At 44.4% G+C, this 15,625-nt stretch overlaps 1 protein-coding gene across 6 annotated transcripts in view; it reads left to right on the plus strand.

Moving 5' to 3' along the window:
• Positions 1 to 15,625, plus strand: part of PACSIN1 (protein kinase C and casein kinase substrate in neurons 1) — a 72,093-nt gene that overhangs the window by 12,401 nt on the left and 44,067 nt on the right. For 2 of the 6 annotated variants that reach the window (XM_028734081.2, XM_028734079.2), the window contains exon 1: positions 4,404 to 4,859. The exons of 2 other annotated variants lie outside the window; for them this stretch is intronic. The gene's annotated coding sequence lies outside the window, so the exon portion shown is untranslated. Of the gene's footprint in view, positions 1 to 4,403; positions 4,860 to 15,625 lie in introns of those variants that run through there. 2 more of the 6 variants (XM_028734078.2, XM_028734082.2) reach the window with 2 other exon arrangements.

The raw sequence follows: 15,625 nt of genomic DNA on the forward strand, positions 1-15,625 counted from the left end.
CGGCATCATTACTGCAACTGCTTCTAAGGACTGGCCTGTTGGCAGCTCTAACAGCTTTTAAGGATGTGCCTGTTAGTAGCTTTAGATTTCCTCTAATCTCTTATTATCTAGTTGTACAGAAGCACCACTAAGGACATTGGCTTCCTCAAGGAAAGCACCATTCTCCAATAGACCCCAGCCATGACATTCCAGATTAATCTTCCCATTTGTGCAACACAGCTAAATCAATGGGGGCACAAGATCTGGGCTTTTTAAATTCAAGGTTGCAAGTTGTTTTTCTGCTTCAGATGTTGTTTAACATTAAGAAAAGTCACTTGGGTCAAAGCTATGTTACCCATCGGGAGATTACATTTCTTGACACTGTCTGGCATTGTGAATGGTCTTGTATGTCTCCATTATGTGTTAAGATTGAAGAAGAGTTTGGATTTGATATCCCGCTTTATCACTACCCGAAGGAGTCTCAAAGCGGCTAACATTCTCCTTTCCCTTCCTCCCCCACAACAAACACTCTATGAGGGGAGTGGGGCTGAGAGACTTCAAAGAAGTGTGACTGGCCCAAAGTCACCCAGCAGCTGCATGTGGAGGAGCGGAGACGCGAACCTTGTTCCCCAGATTACGAGTCCATCGCTCTTAACCACTATACCACACTGGCTCTTTATTGTGGCTCACCACTAACTTCTAGCCTAAGACACATTGTGGAGGTTTTTCAAATAAGCAATGGCCATACATCTGGAGCATTCACAAGACTGAACACCATGTCCAACATTCAAGCTGTGACCTACATGTTATAAAGGTTGTGTGAACTAGCCCTTGTGGCTTCTCTCTGTCCTAGTGGCACATTTTGGAAACTGGGCCAATACAACTTTCTTATCTTACATAATGTTGCAAAGAGATGCTGAGCTTTGTGGAAAGTTATGCACTGCATGCAGATTCCCTCCCCACTTTCCTTAAATACCGTATTTTTCTCTCTATTACACGCAGATTTTTTCTCCTAAAAAGGAAGGGGAAATGTCTGTGCGTGTTATGGAGCGAATGGGGGGGGGGGTCCCTGGAGCCGATTAGGGGAGCGCAGGAACAAAAATCAGCAAAAATCAACCGTGCGTTGTGTCGGAGAGGGAAACCTGAAAAGAGGAAGTGGTTGCTTTCCTGCATTCTGCCTCAGGGTCTTACTGCCCACCCTCCTCTGTTTCGTTGCTGTGTTTGCTCAAACGGAACAAAGAGCAGGCAAATCCCCTCCCCTCCAGGCAAGCAGAGGGGAAAGCAGAGGTCTTTCCTTCTAATTCCTCTCCGTGCTCCTCGCAGGCAGCCAGAAAACATGCAGGAGGAGAGAGAAAGCTGGCTTCGGTTTGTGGAAACTTTTGCCTTTCTTTCCTCCCTCCCGTAAAATCTCTCTCCTGCTTTCTTAGCCAGCTGCTTCTCTGCACACCTCTCTCTTGTCCCTTCTGTGTTTTTCCTTCACTCCCCACTTAAAATGTAGTTACAAAGCATGGATCCACATGGATCCTCAGGATCTTTGCATTGGGCCACCCCAAATTCACCATCAGATCACATAGCAGCCTGCCCCCCAAAAATCACACACCCACTGTTGCCTGGGGCTGCAATGGTGCAAAAATGTCGTTAAAAAGCATGGATCCACATGGATCCTCAGGATCTTTGCATTGAGCTACCCCAAATTCACCATCAGATCACATGTCTGTGGCCACAGCATGAAGCACAAAAATGATACATCCACTGTTTCATTCAGAATTTCCCCCCTTGTTTTCCTCCTCTAAAAACGATGTGCGTGTTATGGTCAGGTGCGTGTTATAGAGCGAAAAATACGGTAATTCCTGTTTGCTGCACTGGGCCTTTTATGGGAGGGGATAAATTTTCTGTAGTGGAGAAGGCTTGGTTGTGGGAAAGCCAGGTATAGATATTCACTTGGCTATGATGCTGATTCGGTGGACTTTGGCAAGACACTTGAAATAAAGCAGTGAGAACAAGGACGGGGGGGGGGGGGGGATACAGTAGGCAGAAACAGCTAAGTACAAAATAAGACAAAAACATTGCAGATTTCCAGAGAAACGTTTCATCCAAGTTCAGCATAGGCCTTTGATTTTTTGGTACAATAGCTTGGGTTCCACTGTGGAGTGGGGAGTATAATCCACTTGTCACTGAACAGATTTTAACAAGTACAGGCATTCCCCGCATAGACAGCAAGTCACATTTTAGCTTTAGTACAAGTCGCACAAGTTCTCTAGCATTTTATCCCAGCTACATATAATGGAAGCTTATGGTGAGAGAGTGGGGAGAGGCAGACAATCCAGGGCAGAATACATTCAGAGGATAGCTGTACTGCTCTTTGCCTCTATTTTTTAAAATAAAAACCCAAACCACTTTCTCTTCACCTAGACATGGAAATTAAAATTGACTAGTCCCCCTGCTATATTATGAAGTGCCTAGTGCCTACTAAATCAGGTAGGCACTTCATAACATTGGCTATATGCAGGAAGAAGAATGCCTTTGCTCACTTGCTACAAAGCAGTAACTCAAGTACCAACAGTTGACAAAATTGCAGGGCACCACTGAGGGGGCTGGATAGATGGCTTTACTCAAGCTTGTTGCTTTTTTAAATGACTGGATTGAGCACTCATGCACATGATTTGTACAGCTGAGTGGCACACAGCCTCTAATGCTTCTTTTTAAAAAGACCCAAAAATTTGGGGCAGAGGAGTTGTATCACACACTAGTGATGGCACAAGCACCATTCAGGTAGGGGCATGTGGTGCTCACCTAGCCATATTCCACAAAATACCCATAACAGCAATGGATGGCATACTGGCTAGAGGAAGAAACGTACTTTTTTAAAGGAGCAAAATACTGCAAATCACTAAAAATTGGGTATTTAGGGGCCATCTGGTTACCAGCTACCAGAACTTGCAATACAGAGCTGAAATTTTCTTCAGCCTATTACTGTACCACTTTAAAATCACTCTAGTCCTCCAGGAACAGCAGTTACTGTCACATCTTCTCACACATGCAAAAAACTTCCCTCCCTCTAGGAGTTGTTGTTTGTTTAATTGGTTAGCACAGACAAATGTCAATGAACTGACATTGCTGCTGTGATGAGGCTGCAGTAGGTGCACCTGGTAGATTGCTTCATCTTTGTCCTGCTCTGGAAAGCACTTTTTAAGAGGCACTTTACCTAGGGCAGGTAGGGGGATCCAACTGTGGCCCTACCTGCAAGTCAGTCCTCCAGTCCCAGTGACAAGCAGACATCCCACTTGAGCCTGGATTCCTACAGGAAAATCTTATAAGAGCTGCTGATACTCTTAGAGCAGGAAAAGAAACGTAGAAAACATCCCAGAAATAGGCTCTGTAAGTAGATGCTGCTTCTGCAGTGGTCTACAAGAATGGTATACTGTATCTTGTAAAGTTACCTAATTGCACAAGCAAACCCAAAGACTTTGCTAGGCTAGGGAGACCATGTTGTTAGGGTAGTCCATGAAAATGCATGGGTGGTCATCTTTCCAATGTTAGGGTTCCACTTTAGATAACTTCATCTATCATCCTTTTTGGCATTACCAAGGAGTCTGTGATGCATTAGTGCAGTTAGGTAATTTTAGCTTGGCCTTCATTGTCTTATGGGGGAAGGGGGTTCTTTCAATGGTCATTTGTATTACTTCACTTCAGAAGTGAAGTTAAACTATGCAACTCGCTCCTCCCACAAGGTGCAGCAATGACCACCAATTGGGATGGCTCTGAGGGGCTTTGAGAGCGAGAAACACCAGTTCCCAGGATCCTTAGGTATACTTGGCCATAATGCCTATGCCTTCAGGCAGTTTGCCTCTTGATACCATTTGCTGAGACCCCCAAGGGGGGAGAATGCTGTTGAGCAGCGGACAGCTCATTGGAAGAGATGGGCCTTTGGCTGGATCCAGCAGGGCTTTTCTTACGTTTTTCTTAAGGTGAGGCAGCCCTGTGGCACCTGAGGGCCCTCTGTTCATTCCGCTGCGTGGTGGGACAGACTCCCTAAGTAGGTCTTCCACCCCAAAGTCCTGCCCTGAGGGACAGCAGAATGGCTGGAGCATGCACAGACCTCAGCTTGTCCAGGAGACGTCTCCTCGGGAAGGCCTCGATATTTACCGTCTTCCGGCCTGCTGCGCACAGATAGTCCCTGGCGAGCAAGCTCGTGTGTCCTTACATGTATCACTTGAGGGAGCACCACACGTGTCGCACGCTTGCCTGTAGTCACGCGCGCTTGCGTGTGTCAGCAGAACCCGGCGTTGCGCGCGCGGGGAGCGGGGGGGGGGGCTGTGAGAAGAAGCAGGTGCGGGAGGCGGGTTTAAGGCGTTCTACTGCCACCTGCGCGCGGGAGGAACATTCCGCCGAGGCGAGAGCCCGCGCGCAGTGCGCCTGGACATATACGTGTGTATGTGTGTGCGTGCAGTTTGGTCTGCGCGCGCGCAACCCGGGTGGTGGGAGGGAGAGCGGCTGGAGAGAGTGCGTGTTGGTGGGGAAGAGTCGGCGCTGGCAGGCAGGATGCGCTGAGCATTACCCAGTTGCCATAGAAACCAGCAGAAGGAGGTGGGCGGCCGGTCGAGGAGGGGGAGCGATTTGCCCGCAGTCGTCGCGAAGCTGCTGCTGGAGTCGGAGCTTCGCCAGAGGAAGCAAACCTCGCGCCCTCGCCGCGGTTCAGGTGGGAGAGGAATTTGAACTCCCTTTCCTCCCCCGCCCTCGTGTGCGCGCGCGCGCACACACACACAGCAACACACAGACACCGCTGTGGCTCCTCAGCCTTTCTCGAGGGGTCTTGCAAGGGAGCCTTCCCGGACAGTCTGCTAAGCCTCCCGCGCTAAGCAGCGGCCGGAACTGCACAGGTAAGCCCTCGTCTCTTATGTCGGGGTGTGTGTTCGTGTGTGGGGAAAAAAATAATTATCGGGGTTCATATTTTGCACCCCCATTTCTTTTCCTCCTCCGCCTCCCACCCGCCAGCCCTGCAGCATCGAAGCGGGGACGGTGGGATTTGAAGCAAAGGTCCATCAGTTTCTGAGTGCAGCTGCAAAAGAGGCATGGGGTGGGCACACAGCCCCACCGAAGAACCTTTCCGGAGGGGCAGGGGGATGGAAGGGGCAGTCCCTGGGCTTCATCTGTTTAGTTGCGCTTCGGTAGAAGCTTGTCCCGTGCATCTCTGGATCTCTCCTCTACTTCCCTTTTTTCTTGGGGTTTTTTTTCTATTGGGGTTGCACCTGACAAGATGTGGGTTGCACTACATGCAGTGGGAAGGAGAAGTGCGCTACTGTGACCAAAGCCTGCGTTGGGGCTGAATTGTGGGGCAAAGCAGCTGGCGGTTCCGCAAGCACCTGGTGGGCGGGTGGCTGGAAATGATACCAGGATGAGCAAAGGACTCTTAGCTGAACTGACATGTGGCTGGGTCCCCACCTTGATTGATGTCCCTTGCTGCAGGGCAGTCTGCCTCGGGACACAGGGGTGAACTAGGTGATCCCACTGGGTACTTTCCAGCCATGGCGATGATGAGCACATTCTGCAGTTGTACTGACCTTTCAGACTTAGACTGTCTGCACCATTTTCATTTAAGGAAGAATTGCACTGCTCCTTGAAGGACGACAACAATTCTATGTGATGCAGCAGCAAAAAAAGCTAATGTCATTCTAGGCTGCATCAACAGAAGTATAATATCCAGGTCAAGGGAAATAATAGTCCCACACTATTCTGCCTTGGTCAGACCACATCTGGAGTACTGGGTCCATTTCTGGGTGCCACAGTTTAAGAAGGATATTGGCAAGCTAGAACGTGTGCACAGGAGGGCGACCAAGATGATCAGGGGTCTGGAAACCAAGCCTTATGGGGAATGGTTGAGGGAGTTGGGTATGTTTAGCCTGGGATATATCTCTATATTATATCTGTCTTGGATGCTTTAGTTGAGATTCCTGTATTGCAGGGGGTTGAACTAGATGACCCTCAGGACCCCATCCAAGACTGTGATTATTATTAATATTATGGGATTGTAAGAGAGGTTCATTTGCCTCCTCCTCCAGGGGTGCCAAAGGTTCTCAAAGAGGGGGAGGGTATTTCTTGGCCTCTTCAAGGAAGGAATGCTGGAAACATTTTGGGCAAAGGGAAGGATCATGATCCCTAACTCCATCTGGAATGCCTTCAGATCTCTAATCAAATATAGCCAATATATATATTTTTTGAATTTGTCATCTCCAGGCCAAGCTAATGGGCAATGGCAGCAGGGTAGGCCAAGGTTTCCATCTTTTAGAGTCCATTACATTATTCTTTCCATTTCCAATACTGCAAGGGCATTCCTCATTATTCCAGGAAGAGAGAAGCTAGATCCGGAAAAAGGAACCAATGTGATGCACAAATGCCTACAATCTGCTTTATGCTGAATTATTTCTTTTAGCTATCATCATCCTGCTCAATTTAAGGCATGCACCATCACCCCCTCCTCATAGCAGAACGAATTGTTCTTGATAGGGGGCAGGGAGGAAGACTAATTGTTGTAAACAGATGAGCTATGCCTCATTCCTGTAGGTGTGCTGTGGGAACTCTCTTCTGTGACTGAGGAGAAACCAGGTCTAAGGTGTGGGGCTTATAGTCCTAAATATGTAACCTGAGAGCAAAGATATCCTGTCTATCCTTATGTCTTCTTAAGATCAGAGGTTTTTTATTGCATGCAGGCATGTTAAGAGTGAGAGCCTGTACTTCGTGGGATTGGTGCATGACTTGCTCACCATGGACAGGGAGTCAATATGGCAGCATAATCCTATTGCCATCATTTGCCCAAATGGTCATGTGAATTGGCCCTTGGATGGTTTGTAGCATTCTCCTAGATTTGGTTACCTTTAGTCACTCACTGCAATCACAGAAGCCTGCCACACAATTTCCTCCTTTACGAAAACTTGCATCAATTTCCTGAAGCCATGATTGAAGCCAAGTACTTCACTATCCTTAATACATCCCACACATCCAGTTTTCAGCATAATACCATCTGATTTTTGCCTCTAGCTTTGCTTGCATTCTACAGAGTATCCGGTTCTTCTGTGACTCTCTTCTGCATCAAATCCAAATTATATGCTCCTTCATACTCTATCAAGCAAACCCCTTTTATATTACCAATGTATTTTCTCAACAACCTATTGTGGCAAACTGCTATCCCATTTTGATCCAGTCTGTAAGACTTTATAAAACAGACAAGACTAGAAGTGGCATAGGTGCAAATTGGAACTGAAGCCAATAGGATTTGGTGGCACAAGTGGCAGCCTCAGGATTTCTTTACAACACAAAGCCTATAAATTCATTCTTCTCTAAGTCCCACATTTGAATAAAGTTGACAGTCTCAGTGCTCTGTCTAATAATTTGTCATGTCACTGTCTCCTTTCATTTGCTGAGAGATACCTAAATATCTCCATTGCCTTGTTTCTGGAGTAACTGTAAGCTCCTCTAGGCAGGGACCTGATATATCATCTGGTTTATTCTGTAGAGGATCATGTACATTTGGAGACTAGGACAGAAAACAGAGGCTGTGAAAATTTGAAGATGATTCTTGATTGCTGGTTCTTAGATAATATTCTTCCCATCACCAAAGGAGAGAGAGAAATTTCAAGCATGGAGGCAACCATTATCATGAGGCATGTGCAAAGCTGCTTCCTGGCATTGGCATGCTTCCAAGTGCTGCAGCAAGTATAATATGCAAGTACAGATTCCAGCAAGATCACAGTGCATCCTTGGCATTCTGATTTTAAAGGATGCTTGACAATAAGTTAAAGGCTGAAGTGTTTTTAGAGCAAGCTTCAGCCTGAGGTTTTGTATGCACTAAACAAGACCTGCCATCACGGAAGCAGTCACCTGGAACACGGATGCAATGACTACACTTGCTTGTGAAGCCCTCATAGTCCCTGCCCGAGTGCCATGGTTCACTAGCTGCTGTGAGGGCCTGGATGGCACTTGTTTAGACAGCAAAACTAGCTTCCCTTAACTGTTAGGTAGATGTATTTTGTTAAATAAGAAAGCAACATAAAAAGGAATCAAATTCTGTATTCAGAAGAAGTCTGCAAAACACAACTGTTTGCATAAGGCTTTTTGAGCATTTCAGCAGAATTTGATTCTCCATTCCCTACCCTAGAAGGAAGGAGAAACGTAGTGGGGGGTGGTGGAAAGAGTTTTAATGGAAGACAGAAGGTGTTGCACCATGCTTCCATTCAATCCACTCATATCAGATGCTAAGAATCAAAGGCTCCCTTTTTAAAAGGCAAATCATCATTTTCTTTCAAAATTGTAAGGTTGTTGGGTGTGGGTCGTTGATTATCCTCTTCCCATTTTGAAATTTTTGATGTTTTCTCTCCTACTAACATCTATCACTGCCAAGCACCAAAAGGAAAACACAAAATTATGATAGCTGGACACCTTCCCATTGTTGGCTGATGGCATCCAAGGGCATTGTTTTCTAGATGTCAGATTTGCAAGAAAGTATAACACATCTCTATATACTCTTTTTTAATCTGAAGACTGCCATATCCTTGCTCTGGATTGACTTTCTTAATAAGGGTGTTCTAATGTATTAGGTCCTTATTTGATGAGAAAGATGATAAAATTTAATATTCCAAGAGTTCAGAGTGCTTCAGAATCTAGCTGTAATCCTTACAACAAGCCTGTAAAATAAGTCACTATTATTGCCTCCAGTATTGTAGAGAGAGAGAGAGAGATTGGCTGGCCTAAGGCAACCTAGTGAGTTCACAGCAGAGGTGAACTGAAAACTGGCAACTTGCTGCTACAATAGTTCATAACGATAATAAGGAAAAGGGGAAAAGGAAAACCATGTACATATAACAAGAGCTGTGAAAACTCTGCAATTCTATGCAAGTGTAGAATTCAACATCCTGTTACTAATATGAAACAAAAATCTGGAAAGGTTGTGAGCAATGCCTGATGACATCCCAAGAGACTGAAGAGGCTAAGTAGCCATTTTCAGTCACAGGCAGACCTGACTTCAGTGCCCTGCATAGCATTTTGTCCTTCCTCATGACCTGCCGAAGCTGATTGACTTCTGCAAAGCAAGCATGTATACTGTATGCAAATATGGTTGGCAGGCATTACTGTTAGAGATTGCAGAACATGGCTTTTCTTGGCATAGGGCTTGAGCTACCTTGGTGCAGGAGTTTTATTTTATATATATGGTATATATAATTTGGAAGTATGAAGAAGGCCCACCCCTGCTTGTTTTATAGCTTTGCATAGCATAGCAATTCTAATAGGGTTTAAAAACAAACTAACAGGTCACAATCATTATATCAATCTTTAGCAGACGACAAGGTATTTCCTTTCCATTGCATAATGTTTTAAACAAGACTTGAGGAACAAAGCTATGCACTGACTTCAGTGAGACTTACTCCCAGGTAATGTATTGTTACATCCCACCCCTATCTCAAAGTGGTGTGAGACTTCAGGGGTTCCAGCTGCTTACCCAGGGTTTGTTTCTTTTGGAAATTAGGCACAGCGGAGACTGCAGTGTCTTTATGAAATATGGTTTATTTACACATGATTACAACCTGTGTCTAGATGGAGAGAGTTCCCAGCATTCACATCACAAGACAGTCCTTTGTTGCTTTTCTACGAGCAGCAAACACGGATCTGCAAAGAGAGGAAACCATGCTACCTGTGCCTCTGCATTATGACTTCTTCTCTTTAGCCCCATATGACTTTCTGTCCACTTCCTCCTCCTCCTTCCCAGAACCACTTGCAGAAACAACAGTTCCCTCTTCTGCATACAGCAACACCCACTGTAAGCCTGGCAGCCTCCCCCTCCATGCTGGGCAAAGAATCTTATAGTTTGCAGCTGGCTAACGTTTATCAAACAGATGAAACCATTATCAGTCTTTTGGGTCTTCAGTGACCCACCCCCAGTAAGCCATCACAAGGCTGGCCTCATGAGGAAGCTAGCTGATGTTATTTCCAGCGTTTGCGAAATTCATGAATTCATGTGAGTTTGCTCAAATTCTAAACCTTTACTGAATCTAGAGGTGTGGCGGGGCCTTGCCCCTCCCCAATTTAAAACATATGTTGAGTTGCAGCCTTAAGCTGCAATCATTTTTTCCCCTTTTAAAGATGGTTGTAAAAAACGGGACTACTTTGGTATGGCAGCAGGTTTGGTATGACACAAGTGTGGTGTCAAAGATAGAGGCTTGAACCAGGAAGAGAAAGGTTCAGATCCCTGTTCAGACAAGATGCAAACCTGGTTGATCTTGGGCCAGTTGCAATCTCTCAGCCTAAGCTACATTTTAGGATTGTGGTGAGGACGAAAGAATAGGAACACAATGCATACCATCCTGAGCTCCTTGCAGTTTTAGTTGGATAAAAAAATGTCATAATAAATAAACATGTAGGAAGGATCCTGAAGCCAGCTCCATATTTAAAACACATTTTTAATGGGAACCAGGCAGAGGGCCTACTCAGTAGTGGCGCCCTCCCATCAGATGTCAAGGAAATAAACAACTATCCAACTTTCAGAAGAAATCTGAAGGCAGCCCTGTTTAAGGAAGTTTTTAATGTTTGAAGTTTTATTCTGTTTTCAATGTTCTGTTGAAAAGTGCCCAGAGTGGCTGGGGAAACCCAGCCAGATGGGCGGGGTAGAAATAAATAAATTATTATTATTATTTTATTTTGAGGGTTCTCCAGTTGGTAGAAAACCACAGCCTGTTCCTCTCTTCTAGGTACTGTAGAAACTGGGGCAAACCACACTTTATTTTAATCCCACTTCTCTTTCTTTCCTTTTTTTAAAGGTGTGCTTAATCATGCCACTTTTAATTTGAAGAAAAAGCAGGGTGTTTTTTTCTGCTGATGACCCCCTACTATTTGCTGCACTTAGAGTACATAAGACCGATTGTGGTGGTGACTTGGAGCAGAGAACTAGCGCATGTCCTGATTCCAGATCAGGAGTGCAGCGCTGGACCAGGGCCATACATGGTTGCTTTTGCTTGAAAATAAAAGTGGCAATGTTAGGCATTGGGGTTGGGGATTGGTTTGGATTATATTGTTGGGTCCCAACCAAGTGTGTGATATTGCATCTGTAATATGTGGGTGTGTAGTAGAAGAGATTGCTGAACTTACTAAACCAGCCTCTTTGTTAAGGCAATGGGCCTGTTCAAGTCTGTTAGGGCATCCATTCTGAAGAGCTGATCAAGTGCAGATGTGAAGCCATTTCAGGAGGGGATAAGTCCCTCCCCCCACATCAAATTGTAGGTAGGAAAACAGTAGCCCATGGGCTAGTCTTCATTTAGTCTTGTCTGAAAGACACAAGAGGCTGAATTTGCTCTGTGCTGAATCCAAGGCTTTGGGAACGCCCCCCTAGAAAGCAAGTGAGGGAGCAATGTCTGTTGATGCTATGAGCCATTCCATCCCATGCTCAGGTTGTATACATGGGTAAATAAATTTGTGGAAGGAATTTAGGACTGATGGTCTGAGGAAGGGGGTGTCAGACCTCCTTAGTTCCCCAGGCAGACAGAACTGCAAGGCAAGCAGAAGTCAGACCTTGGAGGGAGATCTAGGTATGAGTGCCAGCACTCACCATGAAGTTGTTATAGTAAGTGCCACACTTTTAACTAGTGCTTTTCTTCTAGGAAAAACGGTGCTGGTACTGCGTACCCATGAGTACCCCCAGAAAAAAAAGGGACCAAGAGGAAGTATTGTTGCATGCCACTCCAAACTCCTAGTGGTGCAAGATTCCAGGGTTTCAAGGCACTTCGTCAAGGTTCACACTTCCTTTTGAAAATGAGGCACAGCGGACACAGTGGTGTCTTTATGATATATGGTTTATTTACACATATATACAACCTGAGCCTACGATGGAGAGGTTCACAGCATTAATACCACAAAGGGGTCTTGTTTCTTCCATAGCCACAGAAATCAAACACTGCTCTCAAACTTTGCTCTGACTCTCCAGCTTGCTGCTTTACCCCTTCATAACATCACTCTCACTTTCAGCCCTCAAGTCAGGCTTTGTCCCTATCTCTGAGTTAGTTTGCCATCTCGCACAGAGCCCCCTTTCCTTTGTTCTCTTAATGGCCCATCACCCAAGCAATCACCTCAGCATAGGAAACTAGCCTGGGTTATTTTTTTAACACTTGCTGGATCCAGGGGTAAAAGGATATTGCATGTAATCTACTTCCTCCCCACAAACTCATAACAGTATAAAGCCTCTATAGAGTCTTGAATTGTTCTTCATTAAATTGTAGAAGTATAGTGGTTTATAGGATCATTCTTCTATATTATACTATATTTTTTCTAAGGCTATTTGGTTGGGGAAAACGGACTTCTGTTAAAATCAGACAGGAATTAATAATCTTTTTTGCAATTAAAAGCTAGCAAGAGAGAGAGAGAACAAAGGAGCTTATCCACCTTATCTGAACATTGCCTCTGTGATAGTTTTTTTCTACAAATCATCTAGATGTCCCTAGCAATTAGAGAAACATAATTTGGCTCAGATCTTCCCAAAAGCCCCCGTCACCAACTGTAACTGCTTCAACACTACTTATGAGAGACAAACTGATACAAAATAGGAACAAGATGACAGTTTGTAATCTGTAGAAATTCTGTGCAAATCCGTATGTTTAGCAGTAGTTTAAGAAGAAACGAAAGTAATATTGCACCCTCCAAACAGAAGGTTTCAATCGGAATAGCTTTTAATTTCTGTGTTTACTAGAGAGAAAACAATATGGGTCTGTGGGGGGTGTATACTCTGTGTGTATGTGCTGAAAGCTAAGCTTTCTTTGGAAAGCAGCTTTTTTGTAATAAATATACCTGTGGATTTCTGACAGGCTGTCTTTAAACAGGTTGAAATTCATGTTTAGAGACATAAAAGGTTATCTTTTAAGTGTAAGAAGCTGTGTTTCACAAGGAAGAAACAAAAAAACCTTAGCAGCGTTCTAAAAGCATTTGGCTGCTTGAAATATTATTGTGTTTTAGCCTGAGCAGTTAACAAAATACAGCTAATCAACGAGAGTTATTTGTGTCAAAATGAGCCCCTAGAGGTCCTGGTGTGCCATACAATATTCATGTTACTAATAAGAATCTGTCTTAAAGTGCTTCCAATCAAGGCAGTCAGGGAAGAAAAATACCCTAATTTTATAGAGAATTAAAATAGAGATTGAAGGTTGGGTGCGCTAAGAGTCAGTATAAAAAAATGTAGGCCATCATTTATTCTTCAGCCTCACATCATTTGCCCAGTACCAGTAATAACTCTTGCACCAGCTCCAGGATAAGAACCTGACTACACGATTTCTAGCAGGCCTAAAACGAAATCCCTTCCCTGTGTTGGATTTACTTCATTGGGTTTAATTCATTGGCATGTGGTCTTAGGAGCTGCATTCTCAGGCCCAGTTTTGACAAGTGTTTTTTTACCAGGGCCTGAAGAAATAAGAAAATGACTGCTTGGCAATTGTTGTTGCTGCAGGATAGCAGCAACATGCTAGATGCTACCCTGCTGTTGGGGTGGGACATAGCCTGTCCAGGACACCCAAGTTGTATGGAGCACACATGCAGAATAGTAACTTAGCGCTAAGGGTTGTGCTTAATTTTCTATGGCAAGGTTGAGGAACCTATGGACCTCCAGATGCTGAACTACAAACCCCATCATTCCTGGCCCAGAGTTGGAGTCCAACAAAATCTGGAGAGTCACTCATCCATCTTTGATTATACTACCAACATTTCTATTTAATGCAGCTAGTGTACTTCAGTGGGTTCAAGACCAGAAATCTTGGGCAAGGTCTCTCAGCATCATTTTCTACATAAAATGGAAATCATTTCAAAGGATTGTTGAGATGTGGAAATGTTCAATCATTTATTTATTTTTTGCAGCTGAAATTCAGGACAAATATTTAGAGAGCCACCTATGTTTGCTTGTTCCTGTGAATAACTTGGGGATTTTTGTGTGTGTGCTTTCTGTTACATAATCCTGCTTCTTCAACAACACACTGGAAATGTTCACATGTATATTTACCCTGCCAGAATCCTACTCTCCTGCCATGGAGCCAGTCATCTGCAGATTTCCTATAACACACCGAGCAGTACTTTGCTACTTAGAGGTGTGATATTGGTAAGCCTGTTTCAGAAAGTGACAAGAAATGGTAGGCTTCCTCCCACATATGCCTATATGCATAGTGATAGGAATCACACATATATAAAGCTGTGGATTTTAGATGATGTGTGAACACTGACTTTATGCAGGTATTCTAAATCCCTCACCCAATAAGGGGGAGCAGGGACCAGTTTTGCCTCCCACTCTGTTGCAATCTCCATTGGAGAGATAACTTCTAAGCCGGGGAGCCTGCTCTGCTCATATAGGCTCCCCACAGGATTTAGAACCCGGGAAGACCAGACCAGAATTGTTCAGGGAGCCTACAGAAGCAGAAAGGGCTGCCTGCAGCAAAAGTTATCCCTCCAGCTCATCCTCATTGCTTGAGGGATTTAGAATCTCTGCGCAGGGCTCTCCTCTCCCATCAATCTAATTTTCTTAGGTGGAAGATGGGCCCAGCTATTTCTGCTTTTAGTATTCTGACCAAATATCACTTAAATCAAGGGGATATACTTTCTGATGAAGTAATCAAGGCGATTTACCTTTCAAAATAATGCCTAACAATCTAAAAGGAGAGAGAAGAGGGAAAATAAGCAAATGTATAATAACAGAACCAGAGATAAGACAACAGAGATAAGTCATTCTCAGAGGTCATTAGCAATTTCCAAAAAGTTTAAAGCAGGGAGTAAATGAAAATCCATGCAATGATTGGCCATAGGAGATAGCACGGAGGCAATTAATTCATCAGCACACAAGGCATATCTTGCTATGCTAATGAGAATTTAGCAGTAGGAAAAAGCATTAAGATTTAGGGCTGCAATCGCACGCCCACTAAGTGCCCACCGAATTCAGTGGGACATATTTCTGGGTAAAACGTAAAATTGTGCTGGAAAAGTTTGATGTGAAGGAACTATGTTATAGTCTAGTTTTCTGTAACCTGTTTTGCAACTGCCATGCCCACACATTTAACCACTCTCAAGACATATATTTGCTTTAGCTTCTTTAAAATTGGTATTTAATTGCTACATATCTGTTGAACATGAGTGGTCTCATTCCCTTTAGGATGGAATTGGACCTGTGTTTCTCTTGTACTACTAATGCAGGAGCTAGGAGCATGCTCAGAGGGGAATAAGTGCCTTCCTTAGAATAGGTACCTTCCCTCTAGCCAGCCATGTGGATCCAGACTGTTCCTTTTGCTGCTCTTGCTGTGCCCCTTAAATCGAAGAGCTCCAGTCCCTTGACTTCCTTCTGCTTCTTCTTTAGCACAACCTGCCCTTTGCCCTTAGTAAAGCCCCAAGACTGCTAAAAGGTTAATGGTAGCTGTTGAGTCCCACTGATTTCAGAGAACAGACCTCTCAGCTGAATTCAGTACCCGCTTCTGTAGCTGTCACAGGATGCTGCAGTCATATCACTTACCAGGCACTAGAAACTGAAATAAGACACCAGTGACATGAGGCTATTCCAATTCCACACTGTGACCACAGACAAAACATATCTGAAAGAATTCTATGGGATCTCACAGGTTACTTCTACATCTGACAACGTATGTTT

This window comes from Podarcis muralis, chromosome 5 (genome assembly GCF_964188315.1).
Source record: "Podarcis muralis chromosome 5, rPodMur119.hap1.1, whole genome shotgun sequence".
Taxonomy (NCBI): Eukaryota; Metazoa; Chordata; class Lepidosauria; order Squamata; family Lacertidae; genus Podarcis; species Podarcis muralis.